This window comes from Sapajus apella, unplaced genomic scaffold (assembly GCF_009761245.1).
Source record: "Sapajus apella isolate SASKATOON/1434 unplaced genomic scaffold, GSC_monkey_1.0 scaffold8, whole genome shotgun sequence".
Taxonomy (NCBI): domain Eukaryota; kingdom Metazoa; phylum Chordata; class Mammalia; order Primates; family Cebidae; genus Sapajus; species Sapajus apella.
Window position 1 is genome coordinate 27,246,284 of NW_022436948.1, and position 14,240 is coordinate 27,260,523.

The window sequence follows — 14,240 nt, forward strand, 5'->3', positions numbered from 1 at the left end:
ATCCATGTAGCTAAAAGCCAATGTACCCCTAAAACTATTGAAAAAAAAATTTACCATATGATCCAGCAATATCACTTTCAGCTGTATATCCAAAAGAATTGAAATCATGATCCCAAAAAGGTATTAGCACTCTCATGAATAGCACAATTAAGTACTATTCACAGCAGCCAAGATATGGAAGCAACCCTAATGTCCATCAACAGATGAAATGGATAAAGAAATGTGCTATATACAAGGAAATACTATTTAGCCACCTTGTAAAAAAGGCAATCCTGCAATGTGGGATGACATCGATCACCTGAACGTCATTATGCTGAATAAAGTAAGCTAGAAACAGAAAGACAAACACTTCATGCTTCCACTTACATGATGTATCTAAAATAGTCAAATTTGTAGACCAAAAGGTAATGGTGTTGTAAGAAGCTGGGGAAAGGGAGAAATGGGCAGTTACTATTCAATGGGCATAAAGTTTTAGTTAAGCAAGATGAATAAACTCTAGAAATCTGCTGTGTAACATTGTGCGTATCATCAATGATAATGCAATTTACAATTAAAAAAATCTGTTGAGTGTGGATCTCAATAAAAGAAAACTTTTTAAAAAAGAATCCTATCATGAGATGTGAAATAATCTCTGATTTAACTTTGTACAGAGTATCTTATTGCTATTGCTCTGTAGAAATTATAAGCTTGAAGCTGCCCACAGCTATGCTTTTCTTTCTCTTTTTTGTTAAAATGGTGAAAAGGTATACATATATTTAGAAGTAGCCAGCTGGACTCAGTTTAGATGATCCCAATTTTGTTGGCAACATCCAAAGCATCGTCATCAGGAGCCAGTCAAACCCATGCCTTCCTCTCTCCATCAGGCCGAATCAGGGTGTTGACCTTGGCCACATCAATGTCACAGAGCTTCTTCACAGCCTGTTTGATCTGGTGCTTGTTGACTTTAATATCCACAGTGAACACAAGTGTATTATCTTTTATCTTCCTCATGGCAGACTCAGTGGTCAGCAGAAACGTGATGATAGCATGGTGGTCAAGTTTGTTTCTCCTGGGGGTGCTCTTCCAAGGATATCTGGGCTGCCTCCGGAGTCGCAGTGTCTTGGGCTGCCAGAAGGTGGGTGACATGCGGATCTTCTTTATTTTGTGGCTGTGGACACCTTTCAACACTGCCTTCTTGGCCTTGAAAGCCTTCGCTTTGGCTTCGGCTTTAGGAGGGGCAGGAGCTTCCTTCTTCACTTTTAGCACCATCTTGTGAAAAGGCCTTTTTTTTTTTTTTTTTTTTTGAGATGGAGTATCACTCTGTTGTCCAGGCTAGAGTGCAGTGGCATGATCTCACTGCAACCTCTGCCTCTGGGTTCAAGTGATTCTCCTGCCTCAGCCTCCAGAGTAGCTGGGATTATAGGTGTCTACTACCACACCTGGCTAATTTTTGTATTTTCAGTAGAGATGGGGTTTCGCAATGTTGGCCAGGCTGGTCTTGAACTCCTGACCTCAAGTCATCCAACCACCTTGGCCTCCGAAAGTCCTGGGATTATAGGGTTGAGCCACTGCACCTGGCCTTTGCTTTTCTATTTTCATTATGACTGCATCATTTTGTCCAAAGGTTCAGCCTGCTCCAGTTAGATACTATATGAAATAATAGCTTTAAAATTACGTATTAGATGAAGGAGCTTAATTAAAACATAGAAACAGTCTTTAAAAAAAAAAGTGGTAATAATATATCATAACAAAGCAATGTGCTACACAGCAAGCAGAATGTTTATATTCTTCCTTTGAGGGCAAAAGCAGTAGGAAAATAGAAGTACAAGAAGCAGGTCCAAATCCCCACTGCCTTTGGTGAATTTATGTAACTTTTTTCTGGAAAAATCTCTCCACTTTTAATATAGAATTAAAATAGATTCAAGAAATTCAGAATTTGAACATAACTAATTAACCTAATATAATACAGCTCTCAGAGTTCAAAGAAGATATTCTCTAACAGTTTCAAAACAATATGGGTCTAATTTTAAGTGATCTTTTATTGAATAATTGGTATATTTATACATAACACTGGAGATTTGAACAAAAAGCATCAATGTAAATCAAATACTAACTATATTTAATTAACTCTAATCAATATATAATGGGAAAATGTATTCTTTCATTTCTATCAAGTGAGATATGATATTAAAGTTCTATCATAATGTGCTAAATATAAATTAAAGACTACTATTTTTCCAGGTTTATTTTTTAATAAGAAGAATCAAAAAGGCACTATAGAGGTGGTTTTTTAAAAGCTATAAATTTTTGAAAAGCCACAAATAATTACACACTTTTTCTCCATTCCCAAGAATACACATATACTTATGTTTTGCAAATACAACTGACATTTCATATTGTGCCTTCATAGTTTTATCTTAACTCTATTTTCTTTTCTTTTCTTTTTTTTGGTCGGGAGAGGGGACGGAGTTTTGCTCTTGTTGCCCAGGCTGGAGTGCAATGGCACGATCTTGGCTAACCGCAACCTCAGCTTCCCAGGTTCAAGTGATTCTCCTGCTTAGCCTCCTGAGTAGCTGGGATTACAGGCATGCACCACTACACCTGGATAATTTTGTATTTTTAGTAGAGACAGGGTTTCTCCATGTTGGTCAAACTGGTCTTGAACTCCCAACCTCAGGTGATCCGCCCAGCTCAGCTTCCCAAAGTGTTGGGATTACAAGTGTGAGCCACTGCACCCAGCTTCTGAACTCCATTTTCTTAGAGCGGGATGGAAGGGTTCATTGTGCTTCACCACAAGAATCCACCAAAATTCTGATGCTTTGAATTGCCCCTATTATCTGATCCATATTGGTCTTCCTAAAGCTCATCAAAGAAGTCTGGTTCTAAAACAATATTCCTCATTCATTATTCTGACCATAACCAAGTATTCTTCTAGATTGGAGAAGGTCTAAATATGTCCTTTTATTTGTTCAGAAAGTTCTTCATACTATAATCCAATTTCAGATACATGAGTAGAATAATCCATAGTCTAATATTCACTAGGGTAATGCTACTCAAATTTGCTCAGCTGATGGAATCACTGATGGTTAAGGTTGGGTTGGACTTATTTATTTGATCAAGTCTCACTCTGTCACCCTGGCTGGAGTGCAGTGGTGTGATCTGGGTTTACTGCAACCTCCACCTCCCAGATTCAAGTGATTCTCCTGTCTCAGCCTCCCAAGTAGCTGGGACTACAGGTGCATGCCACCACGACTGGGTAAGTTTTTGTATTTTTCAGTAGAGACAGGGTTTCACCTTGTTAGCCAGGATGGTCTTGATCTCACCTCATGATCCACCTGCCTCTGCCTCCCAAAGTGCTAGGATAACAGGTATGAGTCACTATGCCTGGCCTATTTTATTTTTTATTTTTAAAAAATGTAATGATGACTAATTTTAACATATGAGCTTGAATATTTGATTTCTAGATGACATAACCATAATACATACTTTTAAAATCACAAACATCCTCCCACTAACTTCAGTAAAGTCAGGTTCTCTATGCTCTGTTGGGATTTATTACAATATTATTCACTATCTGTTTTTATAAAAAAATTAAACATGTATGACCTTTTTCTGTTATTTTTTTTTTCAAATTTTATGATGTATGAATAAATCTTACTAAAACCAAAAAAAAAAAAAAAAAGGAATCTGATTAAAATATTTCAGTCTAGCTCAAAACTTACAGAAAATACAGGAAAGAAGAACATGGTTAATGACATTACAGCAAATTCCAGAATGAGGGAAACAATAAAGGACAAATAACCCAGTTCCATCAATAAATAAGTTGCAAAAGATTAACTGAAAGTGGACCAATAGATTAAAAAGGACTTTAAAAACATGTCCATCGAACGCCATCTTCATTCAAACAAATTAACAGTAAAAACAAAAAATGAGACAATCGGAAGTTTACAGACATAGAATTTGATAATACTAGGAAAGTTCTGTAAATATTTGTAGGAGCCATCATGCTACTGAGGTTTAAAAAACAGTGCTTTCTTTTAAAGTTGCATACTGAAATATTTATTGACGTATGCATATTACATGATGCACGAGTTCACTTCAAAATAATCCATGGAGTTAGGAATGAGCGAAAGGTGGTATAAATGAAACCAGGTTGGCCATAAATTGATATATGTTGTCATTAAACCTATATGTGTGATAAGCACATAGAGGTTCATTATGCTATTCTCTCTAATTTGCATATTTTTGGAATTTTCATAATAGAAATTTTTTAGAAACAAAACTATTGTTTGCTATGAACAGAAAGCCAAAATAAAAAGTAGCAAAGAAATACATGGAATAATTCATTGAAAACAGAGAAAACTCAACTGATTCAGTAATATTTGGACAATGGAGAGGACTCTGCCCAGGACTTGGCTGGTGTTCCACACATTATGCTGATCTAGAACAGAGAGCCCGCAAGAAGCAGAAGGGATTAAAAACTTCAAAACTAATGTATCTGAATTATGTACTAATAGAAGCATGAGAAAAATATCAACATTAACTAGAAAGTAAAGAAAAAAAAGCTTCCTTTTTAACTTTATTTCATGGACCAAACACTAAGTCATACCTTCTGTAGATGTGCAGAAAGCTTTATAGATTGAAGGGAATCGGTGAAGGAGGTTTGAAAGTAAACCGCTAAAACAGCACTTCTGTAGTGTCAAAGCACCGTATAGTAGTCCTTTCTACCAAAAACTGAGTATTTAAACCTAAACTGTGTATTAATGTCTTTCAAGGTCCATGTACTATTTTTCATTAATTTCTCTTAGATGGATGTTCATTTTGGAATCCAGTTACCCAAACTGATGTCAATATTTTTGCCTTTTACCAGTTTTGCACAACTGGGCTGCAACAGTATCCTATGTGACAAAATAATATAAGATATCCATATTACTACTTCTGTGTGTTTGCCTTGAGGCTTGATTCGAAAATTTTACCCTTCCGTTGACCCATCCCTGGTCTTAAGTTGGAATTATAGTCAACTTGAACCTACTATTCAATCAATAATTGAGCTATTCTTCTAAGATGCATTCTGTTTAACACTGAAGGAAACTAACACAGCTTGACCCTTGTGAAGTGTTGTGAAGAGCTGCAGTCAAGTGGAGACTTCTTTTATTCTAGTTGGAGTATTTTGCTGCTATCTTTACCTTGAGCTGGGCAGAATTGTGAATAGCTACAAAAAAATTCCTTTATCTTTGTTGCTTCAACGTTAAGAGGCCTTACTGACACAATGACATTAAAATTGGATTGAGTCTGTAGCTAAACATTTAATTTTGATGCTTGCAATAACTTAAACTAAGATGATAATAGCTACCATTTACTGAGTATGTATTTTAACCAAGCACTGAACTTGAGAGCTTTCTATACAGCATTATATTTACATACTTTTTCATTATTTATTGGCATTCCAAAAGACTATCCAGCCAATTGCTCCTATCAAGTCCACTACTCTTTCCTGCAGACTGTGCAATGGCAGAGCTATTGTAGCTTTTAAATATGTATTCAGCAGTGGGCTGGAACCAGCTCATACTGATTCAAGAGACTGTCTTTTCCTAACTCTACATTAAGTGACATTATACTGGTAGTTTCAGATGGCTAGGATGGGAGAATTTACACTACAGAAATCAGTAAGAGAGCCAGTTGCTAAACACATACCAACATACCACTGTATGCAACCTTCTTTCATTCTTCAAGAAGAAATTTTGTCATTGGGAGTATTTGACATGGCCCAGTTATTGCTACGTTAGAGACAGTTTATAGTTAAGGCCTGATTCAGTTTAAAGAGATATAAAGCAAGAAATCAGGCTCAATAGTCACGTCACAGGTAGGTGTTCCGCCCTCCAGCTATCCCTGAATTTGTTTCATTTTATGAAAGAACCAAGTGAGGGAGCCATGGTCCTATGGGCATTCTGTCAATAACTTGGGAAGAGGATTTGGGGGAAGACCCTCTAATTCAAGGGTCAGCAAACTAGAGCCCGTGTGCTAAATCTGCTGATTTTCTGGTTTTATAAGTAACATTTTATTGGGACACAGCCACACCCATTTGTTTATGTGTTGTCTAAGGCTGATTTCACACCTCAACAGACGTGCTGAGTGGTAGTGACACAGACGGTATGGTCCCCAAAGCCAAAAATATTTACTATCTATCCCTTTACAGATAAAGTATTCCATGAGTGGCTAGGGTAGGGATGCGTTTGGTATATGGATGATGCTTTATTTTGGATTTAGTTCATGTAAGAATGAGGAAGGAATAAGCTCCATTTCTTTGTTTTTCCTTAATCTGAGGAAGAGACCTGAAGAAATCTAAACTATGTGCTTAGTTTTATCCTCATGTACTCATGTAATTTCATCATGTAGAAGAATTGCATTCATTATGTCAGAGAAACGTTGTACAGGCTTCAAATAGGTTGGGCTGCCCCGATACTCTACCTGGATATTCTTATTCAATTATTCATTCATTCAACAAATGAATCCAATATTTATTAAAGCCCTAATAGGGACCAGTCTACTAGGTTTTGGGCACTAGGGATATACTCATAAATAATCCAGGCTCCTGTTCAGAAAGAGCTTATATTTTAGTGGGAACAGCATATAGGCATACACTTATTTGCTTGTTTTCTAACACAATATCAGGAAGTGATACATATTATGAAGAAAAAGCAGGAAAGGTGTCCAAGAGTGAATGAGGTGCTTTTTAAGATGGTTAGGAAAGGTGTCTCTAAAAAGATCACATTTGAGCAGAGAGATCAGAATAAAGTAAAGAAGTGGGTCATGCAATTCCTGGTGAGAATGCAATTCCTGGCAGAGAGAACACAAGGGCTAAAGTTGACTAGCAGGCATGGTTGGGAAAAGGCAAGGTGGAGAGAAAGGGGATGAGTCATGAGAGCTGATGCCGGTAATGGTAACGCAGACAGGGGCAAGGTCATATATGGCTTCACAAGCAAGGAATTTTGCTTGTTATTCTAATGACATGAAAACCACTAGCAAATTATGAGGAGGCTGCTGATTTGAAATAATTTACACTTTAGCACCCTCTCTTCTTTATGTAGTGGAGATGACTGTGGTTGATAAAGGAGAAGAACAGTTATTATGAAGCGATTGCAACAGTGCAGGCAAGAAATGGCCTGAGTTTTTTGGGCTTAGACGTTACCTGAAACCATGAGAAGACAGTTAAAAGCATTTTTTCTTTTTTTAATCAAAAATGCTTGCAGACTTTCCAAGTCCTCATTATAATTGAATGCTAACTGAGTTCTTACCACATGGAACAGAGATTTGGGAAGAATTCATATATTCATTCAACAAACACTGTTCTTTAATATGAAAACAACAGGTGCTATGTGCTTGAGATTAGAAGCTAAAAGAAGGTCAGTTCAGAAAATAATGCACAGCAATCAGTCCTCACATATCAGCTCCCCTTTTTACTTTTTAAAAACTCTTCCCATTCTGACCTCAGCCTCCTCCACTAAGTTCTCTGCAACCATGGGACAACTCTGGGGCCATGGCTACTCCTTGAGGCTGCTATCTTTGAGGTGCTCTTGTCATCTAGAGTTTGAGTATGAAAGGCACAGATTAAAATAGAAAACAATCTATGAGCGACATATGCACATATGTGCATGCACACACATCTTAAGTCCAATATGCAGTTGCTGAATTTTCTGATCTTCCCTTTCATAAATTTCACCTATCACTATTAATGTGGTTAGGTGATTCTTCAGCCAATTACACTATGGAATTCCTTTAATTCATGTTTTAATTCTGGTAAACTCAACTCTCCCTATTTCTTTCTTATCCTTCCATTTTAAGCTTCTAGGTGATATACACTAAAAATTTTAAACAGATTTCCTTGAAGGTCTTTCCCATTGTTTGACATAGAAAGGTATACCTTCTCTTACTAACTCTACAGCTGTGTTGCCATGGATATTGTGAATTCAATATCTGTTCCCAAAGTAATGTTTCTTTCTTTGTCTTAAACAAAGAGCAGTTATTTAACTGATTGAAATCTTCCAAATACAACATGCAAAAGTAGCTGGTTTTCCAAACCAGGAAGACTTAAGCCCTGAGTGAACATTCTGGCATTCAGGAGACTGGTAGCTCTGTTCCTTGTCACATGGGTCGGCCTGAGACTCCAACGGAACCTTTCAATGTCAGCTATAGTTCAGGGTATATAAAAGTAGAGATAAGGGTGTGAATGAACTGGCAGACAGTTCTCAAAGCTAACAATAGACGTAACCACCTAATATTCCTGAGCATAGAGGTTTTGAATTTAAATTCTGTGCATTCCTAATTGTAACAAAAGAAATTTCAGTGTGGCTTAAAAATTATTAGAGAGTCAAGGAAATAATATGACTATGAAAAGTTTCATGTAGTATATATAAAATAAATATATATCATGTTCTTGATATATTTTTAATTTTGAAAATGCTCTATGTGTACACTTAACCATATTTTCTTTAGTGTTATGCTGAAGATGAAAAATAAAATGAGGACTTGGTAATCTTCCCCAAGGTATGGGTGAGCGACAGTGGACTTCCTTTAACACATAAGCAATGCTTAGGAGTGTGCCAGGAAAGCTTGGAAGGGTTAAAGTTTTGTCTGTGACACTGAAATTGAGGCCAGCTGTAGGTCATATTCACGTCCCAGTCACAGGAAAATGAACCTGTGAGACAGAACCTAATTATCTGCTAAACCAAAAGCCAGTCTCAGTTCAATAACTTACGACAGAGCTAGCAGCCAGATATACTGTTACCATGGCAACTTTGGAAAAAGCTCCACTACAGTTGAGAATAAGGAGGAAGGGAAAGAGAGTGTAACCCTAAATGTGCTGTAGCCGTTTGATCTCCGACAAGTGGGTCCACCTAGGAAGCCGGGTTATTCTGTATGTCACTGCCATTGTCTCTTCGCTTTAATATCTGCTACAATTATTGAAAAGGAAAATGCAATTACAATGTCTTCTGGGCTTAAAAACTATTCCACTCTTTAACGGCTAAATGAAAATTAATTTTAAAGAGAAAAGTATAAACCCTCTCTTTCTCTTCCTTCATGCCATCCCTAAATACAGATAAAGCAGGACACAAAGGGTGAGAATTCTTGAATACTTTATCATTGTCATGAATGAAGGTTGTGCCCATGAAATTCACTGTCAACTCTATTTTCTTCTGCCTTGCAAATGCCAAGATATTTTGAGGAAAACCTTTCAGGAACTGAAGCAATAGTATTTGCTTTCCTAAAGGATAGAAGTAGAACTGGAGAATGGAAAAGACAAAATGTTTTTCTGTGAATTATGCCTAAACTTTCAAGTGAAATAACTTCCTGGGATATTAGGATAAGAAGGATCAAACATTAGAGAAAAGGAAAAGCCCTGTCAGGTTGGTCATTTTTCTTCAGTTCATCTTCGTAGTTCTTTCTGGAATACCACTGGAATTTCAATTTAGATGATGATATGGCTTTATGCACATAAAAACTTCAGAAACCAGTTACCACAAATACTCTGAAAACAGCATCTCACTAAAAATATTAGCAGATAAGAAACAAGAGCTTATCATACAGCCATATGCACTTTGAGGAATAATTCAGAAATATATTCCTCTATTTTTTTTTCATTCCCAAAGGAGGCAAATCATGCTAAAGCCTGTCAGTTATAATTATTGGATTTCAACATATTTGACAATTTTGGTATGTCATTAATGATGTAATAAGATGCATGTGGCACATAATGTTATCACTTGGGGTTGCTATCCAGCTGTAATATCAAATTTGAATCATACAGATATCTGTGTATAAATATACAGATATAGCAGTGTGTTTCTTTATGTATAACTCATAAACCCATTGGGTTTGGAATAAGGAGAGAAAGGAATATGGAGATGAATAATATCCTTTTCATATGCATGAATAACTTTGCAGTAATGCAAATGAGAAAACACAAAATGGAAAGTAGGTTTCATCTAGCAGAAATATGACTAAGAACGTAGTCTGAAATTTGCCAATAAATTAGAGTCACTTATGATATCTCTGGATTTTCTTTAAGATGTCACATCTTTTAAAAACACTTTACCCTACCCTATTATATTATATATTCAGTATATAATTATGTAAATATGGAGATCCACAATTTCAGATTCTTTTAAACTGCCATGACGCATGAAAAGGAGCTTTAGGATTGTTGGACAAAAGGTGTGTTGAGGTGTGGGGGCAGAAGAGCAACACCAAAGGGCAAAATGAAATTTCTGATCAATTTTCAGGTAGAAGTAACCTGACCTCTGCTTATGACCCTAACTTAGTTTCAAGTAAATGAAGCCAGAAAGTATACCCCTGTCTAAGATAGATGTTTCTGAGATCAGATTATTAAAGGGCTTACAAAGATGCCAACTAAAACAATGAAGTCCAATACACTCTTTGGATCCTGTTACTCCTAATATAAGTTTTTCTCTTAATCTTTCCACTTACATAAACTAGTTAGGAAAGTAAATGAAGTAATTTTATCAGAATGTCATCTGAAAGAGCTATTGATTCAAAAGCTTTTACGTTTTAGCCTTATCACACATGATTAGCTTGCAGATATGAGCTTAGTAATGATGCAAAGCACCAAATTTCACTGGATTCTCTGTTCCACATGAATTCTCAGGAAAGATATTAGAAGCACTAACAAAGAAATCACACTTGTTTTTCTCTTGGTGATTTTAGTCAACGATTTTGAAAAGATGTGCCATTACAGTCTTTCTGAACGGTTTCTTTAGCACCATCATTAATTTCCTACGGGCTTGTAGGTAGGTGTGTTTGTGTGTGTCTGTGCTTTGTATTTTTGTTTTTGTTTTGACTCTTGCTCTTTCACTTAAACTGGAGTACAGTGGCACGATCTTGGCTCACTACAATCTCTGCCTCCTGGGTTCAAGCGATTCTCCTGCCTCAGCCTCCCAAGTAGCTGCCATTATAAGGCATGCGCCACTATGCCCAGCTAATTTTTGTATTTTTAGTAGAGTCAGGTTTCGCCATGTTGGCCAGGCTGGTCTCTAACTCCTGACCTCAGGTGATCAGCCTGCCTCAGCCTCCCGAAGTGCTAGTATTCACAGGTGTGAGGTACCACACCAGGCCTGCTTTGTTTATTTCTAATTATAATCCTAAAATATTAAGTGAGATCTGTGTGAAGCATATGCTCCAACCAGCATAAAGGTTGTGATATGTTCAATTAACATTAAACAAATCAAATACAATAAATTGTAGCTAAAACTAATTCTGCAACTTAAAATAATTCACTTGCCATATGGAAGGTATTTAATGTATTTGTTGTTGACTGAGTGAATGAATAAATGAGTCTATTTGCTAAGGACCAAGGACTTGATTATCTGCATAAAGACAAAGGAAGAAAAATTAAAGTCTGAATGAACCTCAGAAAAACAGCAAAGACTATGCCTTATGCTACTTTTGGATAAGCTATATAAAAAAAGATTCCAATTTTCAAGGTTTTTAAATTCACTCACTGAAAAGGAAAAAATCTAGAACAATAGTTATGACTATTATATCTACAATATTAAAATGGACTAGAATATTCTGGAATGTATGATAATTTAGTGTATAATAAAGGTGGAATTACATGTTTCTGATTTTCACTGCCTCCCCTAGAGGCTGCAAAACTAGAAGTGAAATAGGGAATATTTGCCTATATTCAATTATCTCTTCTCTCTCTAGGACATTAGTCTCTTTACTGACCCCAGTCTAGAAAGTTTCATGGTGTTCTATGTGATGGATAACTACTTTCAGATCATATCCTAAAGTCTTCTCTATTTGATAGTTAACTATGATAAATTCCATGATCCAGGTCTCTAGGATTAGGCCAATATTTCTGTCCATGCACTTTAGAAATTAAAAGTAAAATCATTTGTTTCTTATTAGCCCATCCCTTCCAAACCAGATCAATTTTTTAGAGTTCATTATACTCGCTATACATTTAAAAAATAATCTAACAGGCACTTCAAAAATCTTCTGTTTATTCTATTCTTGATTGCTTCTTCCTTCCCATGAAAGAAATAAATGTCATAGATCAAATGAGCAGAGAAAAACAGAGCAACAGCCTAACGTGAGGAGGTAATTATTTTGGGTTAAGTTTTCCAGATATCATTCCACTATACAGTCAATCACTTGGCTCTGTTAATTCTACCTCCTAAATCTTTCTCTGATCCCTCTTTGCCTTTCTAATCCCACTGCCATCATCTTCATTCAGGCCATTATCATCTGTTCCAATTAATACCCCCAGGGAATCATTACATATAATTGTATGTAAGTGTATTTATCAACATAATACTGTTCATATTGGTGAAAAATAAGGTGGAAGTAAATTCAATGTACACTTGTGGACTGACTGGTTAAATAAATTAGTGTACCAAAAAATAACATAATAAGCATATAGTATTCACTTAGTATATAACAATTGAAAAACAAGTTACAAAAGATTATTAAAATATCGAGTGCATGTATGTGATGAGGAAAGAGAACATATGAGTTTACATTGTATGATAATAGGAGATATTCTCTGGTGATTAGATTTAATAATTGTTTTTATTTGTCTATTTAGTCTGGAATTTTTCATTTTATAATTTTATAAAATGAACTTTTTGCTATCATTGATCCGTGAGACTTTATTTTGTTTTTCTCTTGTCCCTTCCCAGACTTTATTTTGTTAAAAACCTAGTTTCTTTAGACAATTTGAAAATATCTTAAATTGTTTTAAAATGGTTCAAGACTAGTAGGTTTAGAAACATTGGAATAGTAGGTTTAACTGCATTTGCAACCAGTAATACTATCTTCCCAGTTGAACATGGAAGGGTTTTAATCTTTTCAGGATACGAATCACCTGAATAAGACAGGTGTTTAAAATGTTTCATAAAATATGTTATAAAGGAATTTGTACATTTTTCTAAGCAAAACATATTATTTAAGGACAAAGTTGAGATAAAATATCCTTATATTATGGTTGGGTTCATTTATTATCAGATGCTACAAAATTGTTAATGTTCCTTATGACAGGTTGATAGTTTTTCTCCAATATCTACTCTTTTCTCTTCTGATTTTTAGCTGGGTAAATAACTACCTGGAATTAAGTCTGTATTTTCATGCACCTCTCGGCCCCAAAACTTTGTGTATCTTGTGATTAAGTTCTAAGGGTACAGTAGATTCTGTTTATAAAAGCTCCAAATTGTTTCCTTAAAAAGGAATGCAGTACCTTTATTTTTCTCCTTTCATTTCTACTAGAGCAACAAGATGGAAGCAATCTGATCCCTAACTTCAAAAGTGTTCAGCTATGTTTCTAGGAAAATGTTTTCCAAAGCTATGGAGTCATCTCTAAATTTTTCACTACTGCTTCAACATCTTCCTGTGGTGACACATTCATACCATGCCTAACATCAAAGTTCTATTAGCTGAAATACAAGTCCAAGGGTAAGTTAATGCTAATTCACAAAGGGAATATGATGATTCTAATTATTTTAGTATTGATAGCTAGAAAAACTTTATGAAATATTCTCTGCCTTTTTTTCTTGCCACAAATTGCATCCCCATGCAATCTACTCTGTCATTAAATACTTCCAATTGTACATTCATGAAATTTCTCCCATTTACTTCATACTAAATGATCCCCGTAGTTCTTAATATTGGGCGACTTTAGTCTCCTTTGAAAATATTATACACATGATTAGATCATTTTATCCAGAAAAAAAGGACATACACTCAAAATACTACATGTAATCTCATAGGAACATAAAACTCCAAAAGTCTGGGGGCATGTGAAATTCTCATTAAGAAACCCTGGTTTATATTTTTGCTCTTCCTACACATTGCAATACTCTTTATTCTTATATAATGATCCTTTACATCTTCTCATTTCAGCATTCTCTACCCAACTGTTAATGTGTGTGTTAGCCAGTCATCTAGGCGCTTTTATAAAATACACCTGCACATTCTCTATCCCACATCTAGTGAGTCAGAATTTATGGGGCAGGAAAAATGGTGTGTCTACATAAAGCTTGCTCAGTAGTTCTGACAGGTCCTCTGGACTGAAGCATTATGCCATATTGACTGGAAACAGATTAATCTTGCACCTTACAACCTTGCATCTGCCTCCAAATATTTAAAAGGTCCTCAGTGCCTACTGGATTGTAAAATTGCATGACCTCCAGGAGAGCCTCTCTGAACTCTATAGGAACTCCACAAACTCATTTCAGCTTACCTTT

The 14,240-nt window shown here is 35.8% G+C and overlaps 1 pseudogene; it reads right to left on the minus strand.

Annotated features, from left to right (window-relative positions):
- Positions 1-780: 780 nt before the first annotated feature.
- On the minus strand, positions 781-1,248 carry LOC116550639 (annotated as a pseudogene).
- Between the last annotated feature and the right edge of the window lie 12,992 nt (positions 1,249-14,240).